The sequence below is a fragment of the Choloepus didactylus genome, chromosome 7, assembly GCF_015220235.1.
Source record: "Choloepus didactylus isolate mChoDid1 chromosome 7, mChoDid1.pri, whole genome shotgun sequence".
Classification (NCBI taxonomy): domain Eukaryota; kingdom Metazoa; phylum Chordata; class Mammalia; order Pilosa; family Megalonychidae; genus Choloepus; species Choloepus didactylus.
Genome location: NC_051313.1, coordinates 122,173,533 through 122,189,925, shown reverse-complemented (window position 1 = coordinate 122,189,925; position 16,393 = coordinate 122,173,533). Strand labels below are relative to the sequence as shown.

The 16,393-nt window shown below is 43.5% G+C and overlaps 1 long non-coding RNA gene across 7 annotated transcripts; it reads right to left on the bottom strand.

Moving 5' to 3' along the window:
* Window positions 1–2,620: 2,620 nt before the first annotated feature.
* LOC119539993 lies at window positions 2,621–11,045 on the bottom strand. 7 transcript variants are annotated; one of them, XR_005217993.1, is made up of 6 exons: window positions 10,986–11,045; window positions 10,776–10,846; window positions 9,671–9,871; window positions 6,700–6,893; window positions 6,162–6,235; window positions 2,621–3,370 (listed from the first exon to the last, which is right to left on the bottom strand). It is a non-coding gene; the product is annotated as an uncharacterized LOC119539993 (long non-coding RNA). The 7 variants fall into 7 exon arrangements; XR_005217994.1 differs by having other exon boundaries at window positions 2,621–2,816; window positions 3,257–3,370; window positions 9,671–11,035; XR_005217991.1 differs by having other exon boundaries at window positions 10,660–11,035.
* Between the last annotated feature and the right edge of the window lie 5,348 nt (window positions 11,046–16,393).

Genomic DNA, 16,393 nt, shown 5'->3' with positions numbered 1-16,393 from the left:
ACCAGTGTTTACAGCAGCATTATTTACAATAGCCAAAAAGCTTGAATAGCAACCCAAATGTTGATCAACAATTAATGGATAAACAAAAGGTGGGTACATACACACAATGAAATATTATTCAGCCGTAAGAAAAAATAAAGTTATGAGACATGCTGCAAAATGGAAGAAGCTTGAAAACATTATGCTCACTGAAATAAGGAAGACACATAAGGACAGAGTTTGTATGATATCACTTCTAAGAGATTACGGGAAATAGCTAATTCACAGAGATAGAGGATTAGAGGTGACCAGGGGAAGTGGGGGGGGGGGGGAGGATGGCGGAAGAGGGAATGTAAAAAAAAAAAAAAAGCAGTCTCAGTGGCAAATAGTCATGGAAGGCCAACAGGCCAACATTCCAGCTAGCCTGAGATTTCCATACTGATTGATGATAGCAGCAAACCTGCAGACCAACTAGAAAACTGTCAGGGAGATCTGGAGAACAAGATGCCTCTAGTGAGCTTTGTTGAGATCATACATATCCCTTGTGGTCTGGAAAGTTGTCAAAGTTGTACATATATGCAAAGCTACACACACTGGCAAGCTTCTCATCTTGGACTGAACATGAGGCCTTGCAAACTCAGAAAGTAAAAGCCTAAGTCAGATTTGCAAGCTGCCTGTACTTTGCATTCTCCAAGCCACACACAGGTCCATCAATAAAGAGTGGAAGACTTACTACCTCAAAATGTTTAAGCACAACCTTAAACAATTACTGGCTAACCAATAAGCTATGCTGACCTAGGAGAGACCTCCATGAAGCAAGGCTTAAAAATGAAAACAATTTTTTAACTGAGCAGAGACATTAAGGCCACACACTGCAAGGGAAGGACCACAGAATTAGTCCAGGCAAGTCACTAAACAAATGAACAGCAACAACCACCACACTTGACAGGAGAAAGGGGAGATCAGAATTACGAATTGCTACATTATCTAAAAATGGTCAGTTATGAACAAAAAAGTTATGAGACATGCAAAGAAACAGGAAAATGTGACCCATATCCAAAAAAAAAAAAAAAAAAATAGAATATTTCAATTTGAACATGGAAGATTTTCCATAACATACTTCCTCCCTAAAGTTCAACACCACAGTCATCTTTAGCTTATGTTTAATATATGAGGGGAGAGCAATATAGCTTAGAAGATGAGAGCACAAGTTCTGGAATAAGGCTGCCTGAATTCAAATCCCAGTTTTGTTACTTTCTAGCTCTAAGATATCCCGCAAGTATTTTACCCTCTCTACATTTCACTTTCCCTATCTGAAAAATAGGAGTAATAATAATATCTAACTCATAGGATAGTTGTAAATCTAAAATGAGTTAATAAGTGTAAAATGTTAGAACAATTCCCAACACATAGTAAACAATACCATAAGTATTATTTGCTATTATTTTGATTCTAAAACATGTTGCAATAAGAGATGCTCAGATACACTGAGAAAATGTTGTGTGCTGATTACTCGTAAGTTTGCTTTAAATGTAGTGTTAAACCACATTCCAAAACCAAATAGAAATTACTTTTTAATTTTTTGCCATTTTGTCTTATCCATGTCTTGGTTGTCTTTGCAATTACTGCCTCCTTTTAACATGAAGACTGAGAAAGTAGGTAAGTTAACTACATTTAGTACAAATAATTTGATCTTGAGTTCCTCTAAACCTATGCATGAGCCCTGGGTCTCCCAAAGACAACACAGAAACACACATATAACTATACTATTATAAACACATTCACACTATTAGACTTACATATACAGATGACCTCTATAAATAAGGATGGGACATCTGGGACTCTGTTTGTGGGCAATGATAGGGACAGGGTATATCTGTGACTGTAGAACAGTTTTTAGCTGTTTAGAACTAAGTCATCAAACGCATGGACCTTTTCTTCTTTAGCATGAGGCACAAACACATGCACAAAAAGACAGTCACACACAATGCAGAAGGACAATCTATGTATCTGCCATTCACTCAACATGACCTCACATGTGTGGCAAATCAGAGATCCTGTCACAATACCTCCAGCAACCAAGGAAAGCCAAGAAGTGCTGTTCCCACTGCTATTCCCAAGCCACAGCACCACAGCACCTGCCAGTGACAACACCAGACCTCTCTGGCTCCATATTCTCAGGAAAGAAAGAACTTTTCCCCAAACTTCCTCCAACATCCAGCCCAAGCTAACCTATGTGAGCTTTAAAAACATCCAACGTTTCAAACACACATAGTTTGAAATACAATAACCTGATGGCCCCAAGTTTAAGTGAGTATCAAAATACTACTGGGCATCACTGTCAAAATATAAAAAGTATATATTCATAGCAGACAGTGTGATTTCAACATCTCTCCCAGAAGCTGAGTGTGCTTTCATTCTACCTTCTATTGTTCCTGATATTCTCATTCTTAGAGACATTTTGGGTTACATAAAAAAGATGGAGATTGCTTCTAGTTCTCTAAAAGTCTTTTAACTTCTTTAAAAGTCTGTGAGGAATATGCCAAATGTAAACAGAAGCTAGTGGGATTATGGTGTTTTTAAATTTTTACACTTTCTGTATTTTGCAACTTTTCTACAATGAAGAGGCATCACATTTGTAATTAGAAAAATATGTTTTATTTTTCAAAAATTTACAAGGCTACCTAGAAGGGAAAGGAGAAACCAGCGCATTTCTCTTATACCCCTGGGACAAATCCACATCTACTTCACACTCCAAATGACACCTTTCTCAGGGCATGCTGATAGAACTCAGGAAATGTGCAGCTCCAGTACACAGTACATTCCATAAACGCTTGCTAAATGAACAAACAGAGCAAGAATTAGAATACAATGAGATCTGGATGTTAAGTAAAATAACAACAGCTGAGTCTCTTAGGAAGGGCTCAGAGATAGCTATAAGGTACACATAAACCCTGCAGATCAGAAGCCATATGGGCAGCCTGGGAGACTGAGACAGGATGACAGTTCCAGGGTGAGGGGGTCTACGTGGTAATGCCTCCAAGCACAGGGACTGATAAAGGAAACAACAAAAGGCAAAGGCGTGTGGCTGGCAAAGTTGAACACCCCCTCCATTAACAATTGGATGACTAGGTAGCTAAAAGGATGTCTGACTAAGGAAGAGAAAGCGGAGAGTAGATTTGGTTTCCTCCTTACCCACTCCCTTCCCCAAATATTGAATATCCATCAAACCTTCCCCCTCTGCTGGGTTAGTGCACCTTGGACCCAGCCCTCTCACCTGCAGAAAAGGTTGACGTAAGCCCCGGATCAGGAGGTCCTGGGGCTTCAGGAATCCATGGCTCCTTACCTTGCTCCAGCTGTAAGATCAGCTCAGGTTTAGGAAACAGGAATCCTGTTGGATCAATCAAAAGATAACAAATTTCTTGGTGAACTATCTATGGCTATCTTTCCCTTTATTCTTGGGACAATGAAACTCTAAAAGCAAGATTTAGATGGCCTTTCTTCAACTAGTCTAACCTTACCATTTGAACTACCATTCCTCCATCAACTTATGCCCACCTCCCATATATCCCACATGTGCTCCATTTTACTCTAAAAATTTGGGAATAGCTGTCCTTGGACCACAGAACAAGGTGTCATTGGTTATAAGGCTGGCTGCAAAAGCAGTCTTGGGCCATACGGTTTATTTAACTTGTCTAATCCCAATTTTTGTTAACTACCCCCACCCTCTCATGTTGCCCTATCCTAAATCAGAACACTGGTCTATTTACCATTATCTAGTGGGTGTATCTCCCTTTGAATCTTCACTCTAACCCTTCTCCCTGCATGGAATACTTCCATTGTTTCATGGTTAATTATTTCTGCCCATCTTTCAGGTTCTACCTACCCTATAAAGCCATCCTCGACCACCTCACTTCTCATCACATTCATTCTCTAGACCAAGGCTTCTCAAACTATCTGTGGTGAAGACCAGGGTTTGTTTTGGTTTGCTTTTGTTTTTTAGGTTTTGGGTTTTTGTTTTGTTGTTGTTGTTCTTGTTCTTTTAGTCAATGAGATAAGTCCAGTGATCACAGGCCTGGATGCTGTGGCTATGTCAAATTGCTATAAAAGCTTCTAAATGCTTTCTCTCAATTTATGAACTTATCCCATCACAAACAGGTGGCAAATGTTCACATACTGCACTGGTTTCACAGACCACACAGAATGGCATTGCTCTAGAACGTTCATTTGACATTAAGCATATTCAGCCTTCTGTGTTGGCCCACCTGTCTTGCCAGCCAGAAGGTAACCTCCAGGCAGGCAGAGACCTTGCCTTATTTATCTGTGAACATCCCACCCCAAACTGTAATGTTTATGGACTGACTGACAGTGGACTCACAGAACAGTATGGGGGAAGTTTGGGATTTTGAAGTAAAGGAAAATGTGTTGGCAATCAACTGCATCCCTCTATTTATAACTTGATACCAGTATCAGATACATAATGCTCAGCTGGGTAAATCAAGGATCTGATTAAAGTTGTTATGACTCAGTTTCCTTGATCCACACAGCCTCAACCTCCTCACAGCACCCACCAAAAGTTATGCCCGTAAAGGGAGGGCACAAATAGCTGAAGACTGACTGACACAGAAGATTTCACTTCCCCAACCAGGACCATGTCTCCCACTCCCAGGTCTTTTTATTTTACACAGTCCGTTAGTGTAACTAGATTTCCTATCACAGCCCATTAGCCTTCAGGAAATGAAAAATGTGTTTGTAATAAAAATGTGATGGGGAGAAAGGAGTATTATATGCAGTTGCATGGGAGGAGAGGTTAAAGCTTCATTGCTAAGAAGGTAGTAAGAGAAGGAAAGAAAGAGGAAAATCTGGAGGGAAAGGGGCAAAGAAAGGAAGAAATAAGGAGAAAGAACTAAGGAAAGAGGGGAGATAGGCAAAAAAAGTGAAAGACGTAGGTGTTAAAGAAAAGGGAAATATGAAGGAAAGCCTCTCCTGTTTTATAAAATACCTGGTGACAGCTTGTCCCTGCTAATGAATTTATGAGTTCTGGTCTGAGTGACAAAAGTGACTAAGTCTCCCAAAGACTCTTGTTATAGTGGCCCTGATATGGTTTTCTAAATATCCTTAGCAAATTAAGGAATATTGTTGCTTTAAAAGACTCTAGATTTCTAGAGTCTTTTATATATAGAATTATTGCTCATTGTTCTAAATGCCCTATATAAATACCTTGACTTTCCATAATGTTCTTTGGGAGAAATAATGACCAAAACACACTGCATAATCACACCACTCCAACATCAACTAATCCCTGCTCAGTATCCCCTGAGTTTGGGGTGGGAGCATCAATGGGGACAATGCCATTTAATGCTGAAAATCTAGCTATAGTTAATGAAAAAGAGTGGGGATTCTGAAACAGGGAAGAGGAATGAAGTCCCACCCACAGAAGTCAGATTTCTGTGGTTCTACCACATGACATCCCTGTAGAGGGCCCTCTGGGCAGAGTCCAGATGCCCCACTCTTTCTGGGAGAAGCTCACCACTACCTCCTCAAATGTCAGCAGCCCCTGGAATGGCATGGGAGCTCAAGACTGAGTCCCATAAAAGACTGGAAGACATGGAGGGACACTCAGACATGGAGGCAGCAAGATGCAAAGACACGAGAGGAGGATGACGTGAAAAGCAGATAAAGGCACAGTGACCTAGAGAGAAAACAGGACTAAAGGCAGACAGTATGAATAAAATGCCCAGCACTAAATAGAAACAGGCCATCGCAGAGCCCTTAGGGCTTTTGAGTAGAAAAGTGAGTTCAGCCAATCCAATCCTATCATTTTGGAGATGAGAAAACAGAGGCCTAGAATAGCTGAAATACGTCCAAAGTCACATAGCTGCCTAGGGCAGAGCTAGAACTCAGATCTCCTTTGGCCCCAGCTAAGTTCTCTTGCCATTGCACTCCTTTGTGGCCCCTACTTTGTTGCTTGAATTATTCTTATCTAGCTTCATCATGAGACTTCAGTCAAAGCTGAGGGTTCAGAGAGAAGATAAGGCTTATGAAATGAAATGAAGAAAAAGAGATGGCTGAGTACAGGCCCAGAGAGCAAAAAGGAAAAGGAAACACACATACACACACAACACTGTGGTGGAAAAGAAGAGGTGAAGGAAAAGATAGCAATCAGCGGACCACAGTCTCACCTCTACCTCAGTTGCAGATGGACCACATTCTCACCTCTACCTCAGCTGCAGACAGTATGGATGCCATGGTTTATCTGTGGAGGACAAAGATAGGGGCAGGTTAATCTGGGGAAGATTAAAGAGATCCCAATCTTCAGCTGCCCCTGCCATTATACTTCCCTGAATCCAACACCAAGGACTCTCTTCAATTCATGTCCTGTCCTATTCACATCTCTTTCTTCTGCACATCCTACCCTTGCCCCTGAGCAACCCCTGGCCCTCTTCATTCCCTCTTCTCCAATCCCCTTCTCTTTCCAGCCTCCCATCATAAACTTCTCTGGTCCCAGAAGATCCACTCTCTAAAGGGTACTCCAGCTTCTGATGCTATCTATTACCAAAGGCATCCTCCTTCCCCCACTCTGCAGAACTGAAGTAGAAAGTGACAGGGCTGAGGGAGTTGGGTGGAAGGGAAGGGAGAGGTGCAGGGGAGAAATACAGGCAGTTTGAAGCACTAGGTAGAGAAAGATAAGAGCAAAAACGATCCCGGAGGAAAACTCACTGGATCACTGGGAAAGTAGCATCTGTGCTCCCTGGGCCAGTGTCTCTTCAGAGCTGGGGAGCCGCACCTGCCCAGACCTCACGTCTCCAGCTTGCACTCACTGGTTCCCCCCATCAGATTCTGCCAGTTGACAGCCTGGTCCCCCTGCTTCATCCTTCCTCCCTAGGGTTCCCTAGGAATCTCGGATCGGTGACCTATAGAGGGATTAAAGAGCCTAGTTGGTGGGGATCTCACAAAAGGGGCCAGGAAAGGTGGGAGGGGACACTGAATAGAGACAAAGGCCCTGGCTCGGTTCAGGAAATAAGAGTGGGTGCGCATCCGGGTCTGCCTCTCTGCCTCTCTAGGGTGTGCGCTCTCACTGGCCTTAACTCTTCCCAGCCAGGGTCGACTAGGAAAGGGTGGGAGGAGGAAAGAAGTGGAGGAGAAGGGACATAAGCCAGGCACAACAGGGATGCTGAGAGGTGGAGCCCTGGTTCACATAAGGGGGAGGAGGAGGAGGAGCTGCCCTGGCTTGCCTCTCCAAAGATTGCCAGATTTTTGCTCTGGGAGCAAAAGAAAACAAGAAGTGGGAGGTACAGACTTCAGGCTTCAAAGATGCCACCCACTCCTCTATTCAGCCTCCTTCTTCTGCCTAGCCCCCTACAAGTAATATTCAAGGCCCCACCACGTGCTTTATACTAAGCATTCCTAATGATCTAGTAAACCCCCCTTGCCTTCCTCCGCTGCTCAGCATCTCTTTTCTATCTTCTTCATTCTCTTCTCTCACCCAGACCCACTTTCTCCTTCCCGTGTGAGCCTCCCTTCCCTGTCTCCCTCCTCACCACCCAGTCCCACAATCCTGCAGGGATACACAATATTATCACTCTGTCTCATCCACCATAACCCCCACCACCACTCCCTTACCACCAGTGGCAGGTATAATAGCATTTCCTGGGCATGTTTCCTCTCCCCACAACCAGGCCTAACAACGTCACCTGCCAGGAGGCTGGGAACCCAAGCCACACCCTTCTCAGAAGCTGCTCTTGCCACCAAGCAGTTAGAGGCACTGTAAGGGACAGCAGGGGACAGGAGACCAGCAGACCACGAATGGTCCTGCTATCTTTAGAGAAACAAAGGTAGAGGTGCCATACATGAATGAGGTCAGACGTTTAGCCAAAGTAGGGAATGAGGAGGTGAAGCATGAAAGTTAAAAGTCACCTCTTTCCCTTTTTCAGGAGAGCCTCAGGTTGCATCAGCCTCAACATGTCTAGAGTGGGACTGATGATATACCCACCAGTGACCAGGCACTAATGAAGTGACTGACTTACTAAAACTGACTTCACAAGAGGCTAATTTAGAGCCAGGACGATGACTACTACTGAATGGACAGATACTCGGCCTGAGTAGTGGAACTAGTTTTGCAGGCACCTTCTTTAAAAAACCAATTAACTAGTCAAAAGGTTGTTTAGAACCCAACAGCCAGAGAACACAAGAGCTCTGTCTACCTTGGGCCATGTAATGGGCCTAAAGAAATAAATCACTCCCTATCCACAAGAATATTAACCTAAGGATTGGAGCTTTTTATCCAGGTCCATGTTTTCCACTTTTTTGTTGTTGTTGTTGATGATGTCATTCCCATGAGCTTTCTTCACTCCTCCCACCCCAAGCAAACACCAGTCTAGTCCTTGCTACCTGGGCCTTTCTCCCCATTTGTATAAAGGAACATAGAGACCACAGCCATGCAAATCTTAAATATCCTTTACTCAAAAGGTAAAGAAAAAAATGTCATAGGGAATCATGCCTCTTACTGCTGCCCCTGCAATAGTTGGGAAACTTTCTAAAGCAGTGATTGGGAAATCATTCATAGAATTTTTCCAGTGGGACCACAAATACATATGCACATGAAGCATTATCTTTTTAATCTTTCTTCAGCTCCCAAAAAAGAAACAGCTTGAAAAATGGGGTTGGCTTTGGAAGTGTTAAAAGTATTGAAGCCAAATCGGAATTTCGTACTCAGTAACATTTGTAGGACAGATTGAAGCAAAGATTGAAGACTCTTCTGGCTGGAACATCTGTAAGATGTTGCACCAATATGGGTGTAGAGATAAACTGAAGGAGGACTAGAGAGAAATACCCCAAATGGGAACTGAGGCCATAGCAATTAGAGAAATCACCATATTGATACTCTGGCAGTGTGGTGGGGCCATTATAGAGTTACTCTCCTGTATTATGCAAAAACAGATCCTAAAATGGAAATTATTGTTATTGAAATAAAGACAAGGTTTCTGCTACATGGTGAGGCTTTTAAGTCTTCCCATTTCTAGGATGGGCTGACTGGTTCTCCCCAGGAACTTAGCTCTTTCTTAGTTCCACCCCAACATTTTTTATGCTTTCTTTGTATTCCTTGGCTTTCTCACTGTATTTTCCGTAGGAAGTAAACCAGTCATAATTCCCTTTAGTTCTTTCTTCCAGACAGTCTGCAGCACTCTACTGGTACTCAAAAAAGACTTATAATGATCAACATGACCTATTCCAAGGGAACTAGGATAACAGATCTAGACCAAGAGCAGAAAGGACTGCTTGGGGTCTTGGATATCTCTTATGTGGATATCTCTGCAATTTGTCTTGTATAATTTTGGGGCCCACAGGCTTTTATTTTGTCCCATACGGAGGCCCCATATGATCAGTGTGATGGTTTGAAGCTGTTATATACCTCAGAAAAAATGTTCTTTTAATCCATTCATGTGGAAGTGGATCTATTGTGGGTGGGACCTTTTGTTTAGGTTATTTCAGTTGAGATGTGACCCACCTCATCAAAGTGGGTCTTAATCCTCTTACTGGAGTACTTTATAAGAGGATAAAAGACAGAAAAAAATCCAGAGAAGTTTAGAGGAAAAGCCCCTGGAAAAGCTGAGAGAAGCAGCCACTAAAGCCAGATGCTCAAAGCAATGAAATTTCCAGGAGAGAAGGACCAGCAGATGTCACCACATACCTTGCTATCTGACAGAGGAACCCAAGCATGCCGGTGGCCGGTCTTCAGGGAGAAGGTATTGTCCTGTTGATGACTTAATTTGGACATTTTTACAGCCGTAGAATTATAAACTTAGAATTGTAAAAGCCAACTCATTTCTGGTATATTGCAGTTCATCAGCTTTACCAAACCGAAACAATTCAGCAAAGAAAAGCACCAAAGCTGGGAAGGAAAGGCACATCTGAAAAATCTTGCAGGTGCAGAATGATGACAACCACACAGTTGATTCTCCTTCAGTAGGCCACTGAACCCTCCGCAGAAGCCCCATTTTCCAGCAGGCCTGTCCAGGGAATTTCCTGTGTTCCTTCTGAATGCCAATCACCTCTCTGATAGATTCCCATCCTTCTTCAAAGCCTTCAGTACACCTTCTTAATATACCGGACATTTTGAGTCTGGTTATCCTGTAACTCCTACAGTACTTTCCATAACAACCATCTGAGATTCCAATGACCACCTTCCTTTCTTTAATTCTCCTGATATCATGCAGTAACTCCCATCTATATTTTCCTTTGAGATATTCCTATATTCTTCATGACCCCTTCCCCCAACACCCTTTTTGTTTTCAATGACCCCCTCATTTCCCTGACTACAATCTCCACATTGTTGATTACCCATGACTTCCTATTTCTTCTTTTGCTTTAACCTCTACTTTCCGGATTAATCTTCCTTAAAACACTCTCAAATATCACCCCCCAAAACCCTATATTAAATGTTACTCTTACAGTCTTCCCCTCTCCTAATTACCCAAACTTCCTAATCTCTACATACATTAAGTGCTCAAAAAAAATATTTCAAAACATCAAATATCAGAAATAAATTATTCAATGTCCTCCCACAAAAATTAAACTTCTTCCCCAGTTAGCATTTTTCTATTTTCTCCAAATTCCTCCACAAATGAATGCTCCTTTTCAGTACATACACACCCACCCAAAAATAACCATCTTCCTTACCGGGCACCTCTAATACACCACACACACACAGCACCCAGAGGACGCTGCTGCTCAAAATCCTGGAGTGTCTGCTCCGCTGTTAACACTCAAGTTAACTTCGATTCTATGGGTCTCACCTTTCTCGCCCGGAAAATGGGTCCATTGTAGCACACTATTAAAATAGGTGAAACACGGAATGCGAACGGTCCTGAAAAGTAATGAAACGCAACAGTGCTACTAAAACCAAGAAACCACGCCCACACTCTACCCAGCCAGCCGACACCTCCAGCTGCCACCCCTGAAAGACACAATCAGGAAGCCGGGGGGAGGCATAACCCCTTCCTCACTCCCGGCGTGGACGCGCCGCCGCTGCGTGGAGACGCCTCCATTTCGCCGAGAAGCTCCGCCCCTCCCAGCCCCACGTCCGCGGCCCGCCGCGCAGGGCCCTTCTAGGATTCTTAGGAGGTCCGACCTCGGTGATCTTAACCCCTTTTTTCCGAAGGCTCGCCGGGCTTAGAAGGGGGATTTCAATGTGCATATATAACCTTAGCAGATGTGGGCACGGAGAGGGCGGGAAGAAAATGGAAAGCCCTGGGGCGCTGACTGAACCTCAGATCAAAGCAAAGAACACTTTGATATCGCGGAGAGGACGGGGAAGAAACAGAAGAAGGCAACAGGGGAGCAAGCGAAGAGGCTGGAAATGAATGGGAGAGGAGAAGAGTGGGAATGCTTTCCAGGGGGCTTGAGCTAACGGGAAAACGGAGGGGCCATTTAAAGGCGCAACTCGAATGAAAGTGTCCCTACGTTGTAAAGGGGAAAGGGGAGTCCACGCGGACTGGAGGAGAGAAGGAATGAATCAGGGAGAGGCTTGTGGTAGACGTGGGGCGGGGGGGGAGCGATAACGGAAGCTTTGCTTCCTTGGATGCTCTTCACTCCAATTAAGCTAATAATAATGATAATTTTGAAAGTTTTTGCGATTGAAGAAGTCTTCGTCCGCCTGTTATCTATGGTGATGACTCAGAACAGCAAATTCATCCTCCAATCGTCTTCAGCCTGCGACTGCACAAAGCATCCTTGCTTCCCTTCCTATGGAAGAGAAGGTTGTTTGAGCAGGACAACCCCGCCACCACCTTCTTACCTGTTAGCTAAGTTTTACTTCCTAAATCAATCAAAATATAGCAGCGACGATTCATAATGGCCAAGAACTGGTAGCAATTCAAATGTCCTCCAACAGAAGAATGGATTTTATAAATGTGATATATCCATTTAATGAAATATTACCCAGCAATAGCAACAGAAAAGAAAGAACATGCAACAACATGGATGAATCTCAAAAGCATTATGCTGAGCATTATATAGTAGTCAGAAGAGCACATGATATATGAGCCCATTATATGGAGTGCCAGGAAATACAGACTAAACCATAGTGATAGAAAGCAGATCAGTGGTTGCCTGGGGTCAAAGCCCCTTGAAAAGAGATATAGAAAACTCTGAAAGTGCTATAAAGGTTCTATATATTGATTGTGGCAGTGGTTTCACAGAATATACATCTGTCAAAACTCATTGAATTGTACCTTTTAAATAGATGCAGTTTATTGCATATAAACTGTGCTCCCAAAAAGTTTATTTAAATTTATTAAAATAATAAAAATTTATCAACAATAATAATGTCTTACTGTTTTATAAAGTACTTTCAAAAGCAGTCAAAGAGGCAGAATGTTAGCAATCCTAATTTACAGACACTGAAGATACAGCTATAAACAAGAGAGACTAAGTTACCTGGTCTTGCAATGTTTACATTCTTGTTGGGACTGACAATTAAACACATAAAAAAATGCATCAGTACATTGAGAGAGTGTGATTCCAAAAAGTAGGATTCTGACAGAAAGCAATTGTATTCTATTACTTCATTGTCTGGGCAAACCATCTGTGTGGGGCACTTCTTTCCCAGCCACGGGTGAAATACTAGGCAGACTACTCCTAGATAATAAGACGTTCTCTGGTCAGTTTTTATGCTAAGAATGTGCTTATTTAGGTAAATAAAATTATCAAACTCCTATAATAATCAAGACTCTGAAATTCTTCCCTCTCCCAACTTCTGTATTCCTGTAGGAGGAAGGAGAAATGAGTGGGCTCCCACCCTCCTCCTCTACTTGCTGATTCCTCCAGCAAGTAGAGGAGGGGGAATAAGTTAATGGGTAAAAAAGGTCTTACTTGACTAGTGCCCTGCAATTTGGCTGGTTTCCTCTAACTACGACAAATATTTCATATTCATTCCCTCTAGTGTGGGCAAATATCCTAAGCCAACATTTTTCCTTAGGAAGCATACATGGGACCTCCCGACACCTCACACCATCCACAGGTATCCTCATCTGCAGATTGCTCTTGCCATGCCTTTTCTGGTTGGCCTCTCATTGTTCCCTGTAAAGCCCAGGTTAGGGGCCTCCACTCCTACTTCAGATGTGACCTAAAAGATAGAAAGGAGCCAGTCCAAAAAGTATTTTGAAAAAGTATTGCAGAGGACCTTCCGGGGCATGTGGCAGAGTAGGGAGCTCCAGGACTCACTCCTCTTCCAAAAACAGCTAGTGGACAGGCTGTCCAAACAGGCTGTCTGAAACAACTGTTCTGGGGCCCTGGAGGTTAGGAGAGCACTGTACAGCATCCAGGGAAGGGTGGAAGAAGGGATGAGAAACTGCGTTAAAAAAACTGCTTTGCAACTGTTTCCGGCACCCATCTCCCACTCTCCAGACAAGCCACCACGGGGACCAGTCCCTGCCTAGCTACTGCAGATGGAGAGGGATGTGGAAGCACTCTTCCCCAAGAATGGGTGATGGAGGGGGGTGGCAAAACCAAGCACTGATCATAGCTTTTAATCAGCGAATTTAGATCACTGAGTCCTGGAACTGAACCACTGTTTCAGCCCGACCTGGAAAGGGAAAGCCTGGCCATTGTTTCAACCCTGCCTCCAACAGGGAGGAAGGTGGTAGATGTTCAAAAATGCAGGGCCTTCTTAGGGCTGCAGTAAAGCGTTTGATGAAGAGCGCCATCTGCTGGGCAAACCAGGAAATCACAGCTTAGGGAAGCCATCAAACAGGCTTGAAAAATGGGGTTGGCAAAAGATTGAAGGTCGCTATTAATGGTATTGGTTATCCGGATTATGGATAGGCTTTTTTCCTTTTCTTTACATCTCCATATTTCCCTATTCTTCATGAGTATGTGTTATCTTTATAGTTGGAAATAATTTTTTGAACTAAGAATGAAAAGCAGGATATGAGAAGGATCACATATGTGTTGCAAATATATAGATGCAGGGAAGCAAGAGGTAGGGATGCACAAGGGAGTCACCCAATCTAACCAGCACAGAAAGTTTATGTGAAGAGGAGAAAATATGTTGGAACTGGAAACTTGCTGCCAGATTATTTCAACGAGTTGTGTTATAAAGGGTAAGCTAGACGTGGGATGGTACTTAGGGAGAAGAGAGATCAAGAGAAGATTACATTTTATGAGAAATTAAAATTTGTGTATGTATTGATGGGGATGATCTGCTAGAGGGGGGGAAATAACGTCACAGGAGGCAGGGGCAGGATAGAAGTTAGTGAACAAGTGGAAGAACTGGCATCAGACAGAAACACAAATAGTTACCTCCTAGAAATATCAAAAGAAAAAGTAGAGTATATGAGCACAGATGCAAGTAGGTGAGTAGATGTGTTGGTGAGAGCTTGTGGAAGTTCTCTTTTGATTTTCTTAATTTCAGTGAAATATGAAGTAACTTTATTATCTGAGAGAGGCTACCATCTGAGAGAGAGAGAGTATTGGGGATTTGAGGAAAGAGGAGAAAGTATGTCTGAATGATCTAAGAGAATGGGCTAGTGAGTGGAGTAGGGAATATAATATGATTCCTGGATGGCACCATCCCCACCCTCTAAGACTAAGTGGTCATGGATATTGTTCTAGTTTGCTAATGCTGCCGGAATGCAAAATATCAGAAATGGATCAGCTTTTATTTGGTTAGAAAGTTACAGTCTTAAGGCCGTGTCCTAGTTTGCTAATGCAGCCGGAGAATGCAAAACACCAGAGATGGATAGGCTTTTATAAAACGGGGGTTTATTTCGCTACACAGTTACAGTCTTAAGGCCACAAAGCATCCAAGGCAACACATCAGCAATCAGGTACCTTTGCCGGAGGATGGCCAATGGCGTCCGGAAAACCTCTGCTAGCTAGGAAGGCAGCTGGCATCTGCTCCAAAGCTCTGGCCTCAAAACGGCTTTCTCCCAGGACGTTCCTCTCTAGCAAGCTTGCTCCTCTTCAAAACATCACTCCCAGCTGCACTCAGTTTTCTCTCTTTGAGTCAGCTCATTTATATAGCTCCACTGATCAAGGCCCACCCTGAATGGGCGGGGCCATGCCTCCATGGGAACATCTCATCAGAATCATCTGCCACAGCTGGGTGGGGCACATTCCAAGCAAATCCAACCAGCACCAAAAACTTCTGCCCCACACAAGACCACAAAGATAATGGCATTTGGGGGACACAATACACTCAAACCGGCACATTCCACTCCCTGCCCCCCAAAATGACATTGTCTTTCCAAATACAAAATACATTCATTCCACAATACCACAGAAACTTAAATCATTTCAGTAACAAAAATTAAGTACAAGATCCCATCAAAATCAATTATAGGCATGGTCAGTCCTATGGCATAATTCTTCTTTAGCTGTGGATCTGTGAACTTAGAACAAGTTATGTGCTCCCAATATACAAAGGAAGGACATTCATAGGATAAACATTTTCATTGCCATAAGGAGAAACAGTAAGGAAAACAGGGTTAACAGGAGCAAAACAGTTCCTAAAACCCGCAGGACAAACTCCTTTAGATTTCAAAGTCTGAGAGTCATTTACAGAACAATGTCGCATCCTTAGGGCTTGAGAGAGCGGGAGCCTAACCCTTCCTAAGGGCCTTTTCCGCAGCCCTTTCCTCTCCAAACGCTTAGGTGAGTGCCCCAACATACCCACACATTGGGGAGACCACCTTCTCGGCCCCACCCTCCTCAAACATTGGGGCAGCTCCCGGATTCCTTTCCATCTCCGGGGTACACGCTCAACCCCTTCAGAACAGTGTGGTAGCAGCCAGGCTCTCTCCAATTCCCTGGGAATGTGCTCCACCCTCTTTGGGACCTCAGATGGCAAAACTCTTCCAGAGCATCGAGGCGGAAAGCCCGCCCTCGACCTCCAGGGCAAACTCACCCTTTCCATGCATGTGGGCTGCTCCGCTCTCCCAGCCCGAGACCTCCTGACTCCAGACCTCAACCTCCATGGCTCTGTCTTTGAAGAGATTTTTCCTTTAATTTTTTCCTTGTCTGTCTCCTCCAGTCCAGACCAGCAATGGCTCTGTCTATAAAGATCTCGCAAAAATTCTGTTGGCTTTGCATGAAGCACGCAGGGGTCAAAGCCATCAGACAATAGGACTTTCCACAAATCCTTTCTGCTTAACTCCTTTTCCAATCTTGGCTTGTACTGAAATAGCGGCTGGGGTCCATGTTTGGTTACATCCTCACATTGGGCTGTAGCTTCTGGGATTCCACCCCCTGGAAGCTCGTAATTTTCCAAGCCATCAGCTTCTTGTTTCTTTGAACCCAAGAGTTCAGTTCTAAGTTTATCTCTTTCCGCTCGCATTTTACTATAAGCTGCAAGGAGAAGCCAGGGTACGTCCTCCACACGTAGTCTGGAGATCTCCTCAGCTAAGTATTCCAG